This window comes from Aedes albopictus, chromosome 2 (assembly GCF_035046485.1).
Source record: "Aedes albopictus strain Foshan chromosome 2, AalbF5, whole genome shotgun sequence".
NCBI lineage: Eukaryota > Metazoa > Arthropoda > Insecta > Diptera > Culicidae > Aedes > Aedes albopictus.
In genome coordinates this window covers 493,049,634-493,063,070 of record NC_085137.1, presented here as the reverse complement: position 1 = coordinate 493,063,070, position 13,437 = coordinate 493,049,634, and positions in this window count along the sequence as shown.

The following is a 13,437-nucleotide window of genomic DNA, read 5'->3' as shown; positions in this document are numbered from 1 at the left end:
CTTAAACATTCTCATTGGGGTATTGTAGAGTCGGTGTCCATTATATGCATGTATCTGAATCCTATTTGAATATTTGTAATCATAGTAGTCATGGAATATATCGGTCTCTTGTTTCGGTTACGTGTTAAATGAAAAGACTTGTTTTATTACAAGATCCGACATTACATTTGGCGACGAAAGTAAAACTCGGGAAAAGTGAAGGAAAATGATGTTATATATATGGTCGTGTTACTGAAATACTGAAATTCGAGCTGTGAGAAATATTTATGCGTGAAAAGATGGGGATTTAGTGCATTTAGTTTGGCGCATTGAGCTGCGGGCGGGCAGAAGAAGTTTGTTATTTTTGCTCATTTTCGTTACCATGGTAGCGATACCGTTTGAGTTGGGCTCAGGAATGTGAAGTGAATGAAACCAATTAGATTTCGGCCAACATAAGGTAGCTTCAGTGGAATGCAGTGTGACGAGCTAATGGTATGTGTATTAACGGTAAACCGATGATTGGATCTCAATAAAAGTTAACTATTTTATGTGCAACATCTTGAAGGTAAGCGATTCAAAACTTCACTAATTTCAATGAGTGTATTTGCATTTTGGCTACAACACATGGGACGGAATCGTTTCTGTTTGTCGGTAGGACATTCAGGTACTTTCCAAGATTTTATTTGTTAAATGAAAACAGCGATTGTCAGCATAGTCAAATGATTCTTGCTCATTATTCGTCATTCATGTCTATTGGAAAATTGCATATGGTTATAAAGCTTAATGAGGTTTTTAAAGATGGGAGAATATCTGTGAAAAATTGCATCGAAATGGAAAAGCGATGGAATTGGATTTAAACATTGATTTGTGTGATTGATGTGTGATTGTTACCGATTGATGAGGAATTTAATAAAGTTATTATGAGGAATAAGATCAAGCATGACAAAGTATAGTTCTTTGTTGTATATCCATCAAATTAGTTGACTGTATTTATCCACAACATACTACATTATGACAACTTTCTGCCTAGAAGGGCAGACAAGGGAGGAACTTGACAGCAACCAGACAGCTGCAAACCTACAGGCTGTTTCAAAATTTTCAAAGTGTGCCTAGATATTTACTTGGTTTCTTTAGTCAAGCGAAAGAAAAAGTCGAGTATGAATATTCAAAAGTGCTTACAATCGGATACTGGAAATGTTTGCAATGTAAACATTAGTGCCAACCTTACTTCTGGAATATGAACTTAGAAACATATAAAAATCTAAACGGGCCTATGGCCCGAATTCAAACGTATAAATGTTCCTATTTCTGTTGTGGATCTGATTAAAATTGTGTGTAGTATAATATGATGTGTATTTAAATGAAAAGACCAAAGTGATTGTGTCCGGAACCCGGAATTCCTTGATTTTTCTTTGACTCACCAAACCACGTGGATGTTAAAGCATTTTCAACAATGTAAAAACTACATGATTATTTAGTTCTGATGATTAGCGATTGAAAAGGCAGCTGTGTGCCGATTGAATATTTATGTATTTTGGATTTCAACTATGCAACTAAAAGGCAGTTATGTTCCGAATACATAATCAAATATTTTTGATTTGTTAACTTAGTTTTAGTTGTTAACTTGGTTATAACAACTATGACAAATGACTGTGGATTAAATGAATAATCTTATATTGTACTTTTGCAACTATGTGTAATTGAAAGGAAGGTGTGTGATATATAATTAATCACGAATGTTCATTTGAAACTGCGTGCAACTAGAAGGCAACTGTGTGCCAAAAGAATGACCTTGCTTCTATGCTTTGCAACTGTGTTAAACTTCAAGGCAACTTTGTGCCGTATGAACAATCAGGTAATTATTTTAGATTTGCACCTGTTTACAACTGATAGGCAACTGTGTGCCGATTGAATACATTTTGAACTTGCAACTGTGTGTAACTGGAGAGCAACTGTGTGCTAATAGAATAATCTTGTACTTTGGACTTGCAACTGTGTGCAACTGTAAGTCAACTGTGTGCCGTATGAATAATCTTGTGTTTCGGATTTGCAACTGTGTGCAACTAGAAGGTAACTGTGTGTCAATAAAATGTCTTGTTTTTGGATCTGCAACTGTGTGCAACTAGAGGGCAACTGTGTGCCAAAAGAATAATCTTGTACTTTGGACTAGCAACTGTGTGCCGTATGAATAATCTTGTGTTTCTGATTTGCAACTGTGTGCAACTAGAAGGCAACTGTGTGCCAATAAAATATCTTGTACTTCGGATCTGCAACTGTGTGCAACTGGAGGGCAACTGTGTGCCAAAAGAATAATCTTGTACTTGGGCTTGCAACTGTGTGCAACTGGAAGGCAACTGTGTGCCGTATGAATAATCTTGTGTTTCGGATTTGCAACTGTGTGCAACTAGAAGGCAACTGTGTGCCAATAAAATATCTTGTACTTTGGATCTGCAACTGTGTGCAACTGGAGGGCAACTGTGTGCCAAAAGAATAATCTTGTACTTGGGCTTGCAACTGTGTGCAACTGGAAGGCAACTGTGTGCCGTATGCATAATCTTGTGTTTCGGATTTGCAACTGTGTGCAACTAGAAGGCAACTGTGTGCCAATAGAACATCTTGTACTTTGGATCTGCAACTGTGAGCAAATGAAAGGCAACTGTGTGCCAATAGAACATCTTATACTTTGGACTTGCAACTGTGTGTAACTGGTAGGCAACTCTTTGCCGTAATAAAATTTGGATCTGCAACTGTGTGCAAATGAAAGGCAACTGTGTGCCAAAACAATAATCTTGTACTTTGGGCAAGCAACTGTGCATAACTGGAAGGCCACTGTATGTCAATTGAATGTATATTTACCCTGTAACTGTGAGCAGTTTAATAGCATCTGTGTGCAACTGGAAAGCATCTATGTGCCAAAATAATAGTCTTGCACGTCGTACTTGCAATTCCGTGCAATTGGGAGACAAAAGAGTGCCGATTGAATGTAATTTGAACTTGCAACTTTGTGCAACTGATTAAATGTAAATATATACCATATATAATCATGTATTTTAAATTCGCAAGTGTGTGCAATTGTGCAAAAAAAAAAAATAAAAATAAATGAATAAATAGATAAATATGTATTTTGGATAAGTAACTGCTAATAATATGAAAAACAAATCTTTGCTTAATGATTTATCAGATATTATGGATTAACAACTGTGTACAAATGAAAAAAATGTGTGCCAAATGAATTGAAATTTAAAATGTTTAACGAAAACATGATCAAAGAGTCTAGGTTTGATTCACAGGTTCTTTTTGTGGAGGAGGTTGGTTTGATTTACTTGCGAGAAGGGTGCCTTTGCGGCTGTTACAGTCAGTGTGTACGAAAGGCAAAGTGGATTCTTGGGCAAGGAGAGCCCTTTGAATTTATCCGTATCTATTATGGAAATGTTCATGCAGCAGTGGGATGAAAGGCAGGTTCAATCTCGGTAGGGACGTTGCGCCGATATTAGAGAAAGTAGGTTTAGCAACGGGGTTTTATAAAAAAAAGGTACAATTGAAGTAGAATTATAATTATTTGTATATGCAAATACAATTAATCTACATCGATTACAATGATGATTCAAGTGTATGTAACTATGACAGCAGGTTTTGTGTCATATAAACTACTGTATAGAGATATAATCTCTATACAGTAAATCTTTATTTTAATGTTAATACACATGCAGAAAATTTGGTTCACTTGGAGAAAATGTTAACTTGAACTCAAAAACAAAATTGAGTTAATCAATATTCATGAATATTAAAATTTATAAAAACATAGTAAAAGTATAAGCATTTTGATGTGTCGATATGGCATGAATTATTTAAAAGAATTATTAAATAATATATAATAAAGGGTTACTTTAAATATAGAATTAGTTTAAATGAAACGCCACATTGTAATAGGGTACACTACACGTGTAGATTATTTGATTCACGTTAGAATATCAGCTACAATTGAATACAGAATATCTAAAATACGTATGAACAGCTATGTTACTGATAATAAGAAAATAATAATAAAAAAAATTGAAATAAAGCGCCAAAAGCTTTATATTGAGCAAAGAATCATTCATGAAATCACACTCTCAAGAAATAGTTAAAGGTTTAAAAGAAAAAAACATGCGGTGATTCATTGGTTAGAGTACTTTGTGACGGAAAAGTTGAATTTAATTTATTTTAAAGCAGGCTTCACATTGTCATGCCATGAGAGTAAAAAAAAACACATCAGGAATAATACAGGACAATTAAACAACACTCTAATTGTTTATATCCTTCTTCTATGTGTGAATCGATGGCGAGCAAGAGTAAATGTGTAATTCTATGCAGATGTTAGAATATCACGTTTAAATGTCCTGCGAACTTACAAGCGAACGATTAAGCGTGTGTAGTGAAGCAGCGTTGATTCACATAATGTTGAGTATTGATTATGTCAGGTGATAAAATTGAAGTGGGTTCTAATCAATTTGAACAGTGGTATGACCGTGTATTAATAAAGTTTGAGAAGCTGTTAAGCACATAGTCCATTATCACATTCGTCAATAGGTCTGAATGTGTTTATGAAGCTGAGGTTCATAAAGTTCCAGTCCGATTGAAACAAAACGAAGGAAGAAGGAAGAAGAGATGACTGTATATGAGAGTGCTGAAGTAATAAGTCTGACTCAATTACACAATAGATATTCTAGTATACACACATAACTTGCTGAACTTTATGTCAGATAAAAGGAGCTTTATGAACAGAGACTGAAGCGGTATGAACGTCAAATAACGACCAATAGAACGAATATAGCCGAGGCGGTAAACGCACGGGTATTCAGCATGACCATGCTGAGGGTGACGGGTTCGATTCCCGGTCGGTCCTTGACTTCCTTGGGCATAGAGTATCTTCGTGCCTGCCACACGATATACACATGCAAAATGGTCATTGGCAGAAAAAGCTCTCAGTTAAAAACTGTGGAAGTGCTCATAGAACACTAAGCTGAGAAGCAGGCTTTGTCCCAGTGAGGACGTTACGCCAAGAAGAGAAGGAGAACGAATAAAAACGACGAAATGAGCAGGATGAAGCCTAGAAACAAAATTAAATTATATAAACAAATCTGTGAGAAAAGGAGGAATGTAGAGTCGGTGTCCATTATATGCATGTATCTGAATCCTATTTGAATATTTGTAATCATAGTAGTCATGGAATATATCGGTCTCTTGTTTCGGTTACGTGTTAAATGAAAAGACTTGTTTTATTACAAGATCCGACATTACAGGTATCTCTTGATGTTACTTCCGATGTCTTTCTTTCTTTTATTTCATTAAAAATTCAAAAAGTTTTCTAGGGATTTATTCAGAAATTGGTCAAAGGATTCCTCTCTAGCTGTGAACATAAAGTGAACATCGGAGGAGATGGCTTTCAAATGTCGATGTTGCTGAACGCAAAAAAATCAAAGAAGTGGATACATCAAATGTGATAAGACGTGGCTCCAATACAGATCCTAAGAATAAAGCTCGTGAAAAACTGTTGTTTTCAGATGTAAATATTTAATAAATACATGTAAGAGAAAGGCCGTATTGAATTAAAGAGTACGTTTCTAAACTTTCATCGACCATATCCCCAGAATAAGACAATATTGGCATTAACAGAACAGGGTTATATGGCACTATGCACTTCAATGACGTTTTGGGCTTGAATGCTACTGCTTGTTACAGATTGTGGTGGGTCTAGCTAATTGGATATTGGCCATCAAAAATGGGTCCAAATGTAAACTCTTGGGATTGTACCACTTGGAATGATCTGTGTGATTTTGAAGATTATAAATACAAACTATTTATAGTTAGATGTATATCTCTTATCCGCGAGCGGCAATGGTGGCGGCGGGCAAAACCGTGGGGAAAACTAACCGGGAACTAACTTGGGGGAAAGTCAAAGCGGTTTCATTTTCCACTTCACCCCATCACTCACTGTTCGGCATAAAAAAAACGTCAAAATGCGAATCGATTAGATGTGTCCGCCGCCGCTTTTTCCGGATAAGTAGATACGAGGTACCGCAGTTCAGCGGCCGTGTCCACCAGCAAACTGAGCTAATTCATAATCACTGTTCTGATAACATTCATTTATACAATCTCAAAGTGATGAAAGCACTCATTTCTTATTGTTGACATTTCGCGTCAATCAAGTTTAATGAGCATGGCTTACTTCGTTCAAATTCGGGTTTCCTTCGGGATTAATATCTCCTAATACTGCCTAATACCGCTAATCAATATTAGAGCTGTCCCGCCCCTAGATTCCTCTCATGATTTCTCTTGATTTTTTTTTTCAAAACATTTGATTAGATTTCAAAGTTTCGTTAAGGAATTTAGGCAGATATTCTTACAAAAAATCATTCAGTGATGATTTTGTAAATTTTCTTCAAGGAGACCTTTAGAAATCCCTCCACAGATTCCTTTAAAAAATTTTGCTTCTATTTCTCAATGCTTCTACACACTCTGTTGAACTCGGCTAATTTTCATTTTTTTGCCGAGATTTGCACAACCGAGCGCTCGGCTATCACAATTGGACTGCACCAGCAAAAAGTCAAGTTTATTAATGGCAGCACCCATGGGTACCGCTAGCATCAAATATTAAACGTCAAGCGCTTATCCAAGATTCCAGCAAATGAACTTTAACCGTTATGTGTCCGACAAACTTTTTGTTTTTTTCTTCACCGTGTATTTTGAATGGGTGCAGGGTACCCGGGTCGGCCACATTAGGGTTAGCCGAGATTTGCACCGCCGATCTCGGCATTCAGTTTTAGGTGTGTAGTTCGCATTTTTTTTTCCTGGGTTTCTCCTGAAAAATCTTCAATGAATTTCTTTAGAAATTTTACAGAGTTTTTATAGAGATTCAAGCAAAATAGCTTTAAGGATTACTTTGAAACCCTTCAATAGATTTCCTCAGTAATTCCATCATGGATACCTTTAGGAAATCTTGCAGAGACTCAATCAGGAAATCTTCTATGAATTCCTTCGGAAATTGTGGCAGATATTTTTTTTAGAAAATCGTCTATAGATTTCTTTAATAATTTTACCAAAGTTTCCTTCAGAAAGTTTTCTATAGATTCTTTTAGAAAAAAGAAAGCTCTAATGTCGCTTAGAAAACCTTCCATTGATTCCTTCCGAAATTGTTCCAAGGTCACTACAGATTGCTCCATTAATTTCTGCTAGAGTTTCCATAGAAATCCTTTCATGAATTTCCTTATAAATCCCTTCAAAAAAATTTTAAATTCCTTCGAAAATTTCTCTAGATATTCCATTGAAAAATCAGCCATTGATTGTATACAAATGTTTTCCAAAGAATTCTTTTGAAAGCCTTTCATCGATTCCTTCAGAAATTTCGTAGGGATATCTTCATAAAACCTTTTGGGGATTTTTTTTTATAATCCTCAAGAGATTCCTTAAGAAACTTTTGCAGGAGTTCCTTCAAAAATTCTTCCAAGTATATTTTTTTCAGAAATTTTTCCAGTAAAATGTCTCCCAAATTTACATATGGACCGGAACTTCCAGCAGAATTTCTGCAAAGATTCCTGCATACTTTCTTCAGTAATTTAAGCAAAAATTCTTCCAAAAGTTAAAAAAAACTCATACAGAAATTTATTCAGGAAATCCTATTGGTATTTACATCAGAGTTGCTCTCTGTCACTATCAATGGTAGGTAAACCGTCGATTTTGATAGGCTGACTGCGATCCAAGTCAGCGTGTGCTCTGTTGAGTCACCGTCATTTTTCTTTTCCCATCACGACTGGACTGATTGCGATGGCGGGTAGATATCACTGATAGGCCATCTTCAGAATTCGATTAAAAATCAAAATAAACACTCATGAACACTATGTAATTTGAATATGTGGTACAGAATAACAAGTTTTGTATGTTGGTCATCACACATTTTGAGTTTTGGATAAAATCGCCAAAATATCAGTTCAGTTGCTATGATAGTGCTCTGGAGTGCGGTTCAGAATCAAGTCTGCAGTAATAGTGACGGTGGTGCAAAATCTGTAGTCAACTGACATGAATGATATCTCGCAGCTCTGACACATGTTTGTACATATATTGCTTGATTACAGAAAAAAAAAATCACAGATCTTTTGGGAAAAAAATTGATCAAACATACGAAGAAGCTTTTTGTAAAGATATCGGAAAATGCTATTGTTTGAGGTAAAATAGATCGTTTGAGGTTTTCTGCAACCCAAATAAATATTTTACAAAACAAAATTAAGTTGAACAAAAAATCCAGAAAATCCTGCAAGATGTCTTGATGAATTTTATGCATCATTTATGTTCTTCTTCTTCTTCTTTATGGCTCTACGTTCCCACTGAAACTTGGCCGGCCTCTCTTCAACTTAGTGTTCTTTGAGCACTTCTACAGTTTTCAATTGAAGGGCTTTCTTTGCCTGCCATTGCATGAATTTGTACATTGTGAGGCAAAGGACAATGATACGATTCTATACCATTACCCGGATGCCATTTACCGGAATGTTCTATTTACCGGAAACATATTTACTAGCGTGGGCCATCGGAACCGTTTTCTCAGATCAAAGCTTTTCTGGTGCCGTTTCGGGTCCTGAGTATCTGTGCAAAATTTGAGCACGATCGGTTGCGTCTACACTTTGCGTATTGCAATTGAAATTTGTATGGGAAAACATACTTTTCAGCATTGTTGCCATAAGTTGAAAAAGTTTGTCTAAAACGTTTCAACCGATAATGTTAAATGATGGTCTAGGATGTTCTGAAAAACTTTGTCGAAGACCGCAAAGCGATCCGATGCTTGTGAAAATAGTTATAACCAACCCGACCAGAATCACCTAACAAGGATTTGAATGAGGGAACTGGTAATATGTAGAACCAGTAAAGCTTTTATCACCGCTCTCTTCAAGTGCTGTGATGACCTCATTGGTAGAAGCGCAAGAAATCTACCGATGGGAGGTGTCTTGGTTCGAATCCCGTTCGGAGTCGAAAATTTTATAATGTAGTGGAAACTTTTTTTTGTGTTACCTACTTTTTCTAAAAATAGAATAACACACTTAAAAATATTTCTCCGAAAATGAGTATAAAAAATAGTTTTTACCCTAAAAAATGTCAAAGACAATTATAACACAATTTGTTTTAATTGTTTAAAAATCTATCATATTTCATGGAACAAGATTTGTAACATTTTTGTTATGATCATAACACAAGTTATTACATTTTTGTTCTTTTCAGTGGGAGTTTTGTTAGGATTTTTGTTATTTTAACTACTAACGGTACATGTTTTACAACAACCTTTGTTATGAAAATTTATTGTAACAAAACAACACAGCTTGTTATAATTTTGTAATGTCCATCTTGTCGGGAACGAACCGCATGCATGTGATTATGTTTTAACATGTAAAGAAATAACAATATGTAGCAACAAAATCATGCTGTTTCGTTTGTTATTCAAACAATTTTGTAACAGGTTTAGTTGAAAGTACAACACATTTAAAAAAAGGAAACATATCAGACAAAGTTAATAGTTTAGCTAATCAAGTTTGGCTCGATGCAACTTGATGCATTAAAAGAGGGGCAAAACTCCTACATAAAAAGCAGCAATTTCCAATAAACAACATGGTAATCAAACAGCTCTATAACAATGTAAATCAAAAGAACAGCCCATTTTTTCAAACAAGGAAAAACACTAGATGGAATTTAATAGATTGGTCGCCAACCAAATATGTAGCGTTACATCGTTAGAAAGAACAGCCTATCAATTGAAGAAGGACAAATCTCCTATATAGTATTCAGTTCGACTGCCTATAAACTTCGTAAATAAACTTTGAAGTACAATATTCGACAAAAAGAAAGAAAATGTCATATGGAAAAGCTACAGTTTCGTTGCCAGTCTAAAAATGTTCATTCAGCTCAACTTTGCTAAGTGAGCTGAACCGAGAATCTAGTTCTAGTTCTTTAATCGTGAAAAAATATATTCCGAATATAGGTTTCAGGCTTGATTTTCTTGAACTTGATTATCAACTGATAAAATTAATCGAAATAGGCAACAACATATCAGATTATGTTTAAAGCCACCAGAACATCTTCTGAGATCTTAGGTTTTCCTATGCTTTTCCGGGAAATGGATCATTTCGGGAAATAAGGCAGTTCTGAAAATGGATTTCTGAGAATTGCATTATTCCAGAAAATGTCTTTTCGGGAAAAAGTTTAAACTGTACGACCATAACAGTAAACCTAGTAAGAACAGCCCATGTTGAAAGAAGGGCAAATATCTGCTGGAAATATTAGCAGATGATGAACCACATGTATGCAACTACATGACAGCTCTATCGGTTAACCAATTTACTGCTAATCATAATTTGGCGAAACTAGCGTTCAGCTAAATGAACGGGTAATGGTTTGGGTCAAAAGATGACCGGCGCAAAAGGCATAGGATCAAATGTCTGGATATCGCTGTGTTCAGGAAAAAATCTTTTCCGATAAATGGTTTTCCGGTAAATGGTACATTCCGGTAAATGGTTCATTCCGGTAAATGGTCTTTCCGGTAAATGGCATTCCGGGTAATGTCGTTGAACCCAATGATACCGACCGGAACGGGAATCGAACCCGCCGTCTCCTGATTGACAATCCTTAGCCTTCCCGACTAGATGGACATTACAAAATTATAACAAGCTGTGTTATATTGTTACAATATTTTTTTTATACCAAGGGTTGTTATAAAACATGTACCGTTAGTGGTTAAAATAACAAAAATTCTAACAAAGCTCCCACATGAAAAGAACAAAAATGTAATAACTTTTGTTATGATCATAACAAAAATGTTACAAAACTTGTTTCATGAAATATGGTAGAATTAAACAAAATTATAACAAATTATGTTATAATTCCTTGGCAACCTTTTAGGGTAAAAACTAAATTTTTATACTCATTTTTTGGGTAAATATTTTTAAGTGTGTTATTCTATTTTTAGAAAAGTAGGTAACATAAAAAAAGTTTCCAGTACGTTACAAAATTTTCGGATCCGAACGGGATTTGAACCAAGACACCTACCATCGGTAGCAATCTGACGCCTCTGCCAATGAGGCCATCACAACACTTGAAGAGGGCGGTGATAGAAGTTTTACTGGTTCTACGTATTGCCAGTTTCCTCATTCAAATCCTTGTTTGTCAGACGCACACGAGCGGGGTAGTATGACGTCACATTGAGCTCGTTGACGTATAATAGACTTGATTTGTCGTTAGAGATTTTGTTTTAATCTATCACAATTATATCATATGCAGATATGATAACAGCTGTAGATATAATTTAGTTATATTTCACATTTTTTTTTAATTTTAAGCAATGAAATGGAATCTACCACATAAGGGGTCATCCATTAACTTTATCGTCACGTTTGGAGGAGGTAGAGAGGGTTGAAAATTTCCAATTTAAGCGTAACGTACTTAATAGATGCTTCTACGGTCGAAGCAAAATAGTAGAATAACAAATTCCATGTTATAATTATTTAGTTCCACTTTTGCTTTCTCCATGTTCAATAACATTCACTACTTGGTATACTTTTTGGCGAAATTAGAGCAGCAGTACTGTTTTGGTATTCATTGTAATCGATCTAATGTTTTCGCGTGTAAAGATACGTCATTTGTGTAAAATTCAACTCAAATATATGGAAGGCATACAAAACGTAGTTCCATGTGATTCCAAATTGCCTGAAACATCCCGGTCAACCAGTGAAAGATTCTCGATATCGATCGATGTCGATTTGTATTGAATCGATGGCGATCGCTATCGTCAGATAAAACACTAGAAAGGAAATACGAATCTGGTTGATACGGATTGTCACGCAGAAATGACAATAAAACGCATGATTGATTTACAAACTGAGAATTTTCCTATTCCAAAGTTGTATTTCTTTGTTCTTACTTAGAGTTTATCAACAAAAACATGCCATTATCATCATTTCACTTTAGAAACTTCATTTGTTTCTACAAAATGAAGTTCACAATCTTCCCATAACTTTCAAGCTGTTCGTCCAATCAAGTGAGTGATTGTTTTTGGGATACACAAATAACACAATGTTGTTGATTGAGCATCGAATAACTTATGCAAATAGCGCATTTTCTTACATATTGAGAGACTCATGAAGTTAATTCCGAATATCTCGGAAACGGTTACTTTCAGAAAGGTTATTACAGTAGACGTTCGGTTAACTGCAATGCTTTTTAACTGCAAGTTCGGTAAGTGCAACAAATTTGCAGTTATCGCACCGCCAAATGTCAAATTAGTGCGCCATGTTAGTAAACATCAACAGACGGATGCAGTTCACGTTCATCTGTGTGAAGAATTAGCATTAAGTTAAAATTCACAAATAAAAAAAAAAAAAAAAAATCACGTTCATTTAACGTCAGTTGATGATTTGTTGATATTGTCAGGCGTTCCGGATTTTTGTTCGCTGAGTGAAACGTAAACATGTTGCAGTTATCGAAAGTCTACTGTATCTTTGACATCCTACCAAAATTTGAAAACGGTCTGATAGAAAGATCCAAACCTTTTTTCATGTTGCTTACCCGACTATCTATCGCGTAAGAAAACAAAACTAAGGTTAACAGAGAAAAAAGAAAAGCTAATGATCTGATGAAGGGGTAGTTTGTCAATGTTTACTTGTTTTGTTTCACACCAGACAAGACAATACAATTGTGCCACAAAACTAACCCAACATCATCTAGAAAATACTGTGCTGTTGCGTTAAGGAGAAACTTCAGAGAAGACAAATATGGCTGCCACAATGGCCGTCTTGGACCCCTACTCACGTTTTCAAAAGCACCAATCTGAAAAATTCGTAAACAAATGCGCTCGATTTGGAAAAGCTGCCTCTTTTTGCAAGTGAGTAAAGCCAGGATAAAGAAGTGTGGCTTGGTTCGATGCTTTGTTCGCCAGATTTGTGCCTCTAAATGAATGCTATAAGTTTTGTTTAATGGCTTTTGGCTCGAGTCGAATGATCAAACTATTTCGCGTCAATACAAAAAAACCCAACAAATTTTGATATTTTTTTGTTACAATAAATGTAGCATAAACTACAATAAATATGTTACGAAATTTTATTATAGACAATTATTTTATTATACATAATGTAACAAATGCTGTTATATATCTGTTTCAATAAATAATACAAGTTTTGTTATAGTTTGTTTTTAAAATTATAACAAATTTTGTTATAATTTTGTTATGGTTATTCACATATACGAATCCTTACAACAAAATTATATCAAATTGTGTTATTTCTAACAACGGTTGTAATAATTTGGTTATAATCTTGTTAGGAGCTTCTGGTCGGGTTACCACTAGGCTAACTGGAGATCCATTTATGTAAGGAATCTGAAATGACATTTCTTCAAATTATTGTGTTGGCCTTAGCGAGATTCTTGAAATGAAAAATGGGTTCGTAC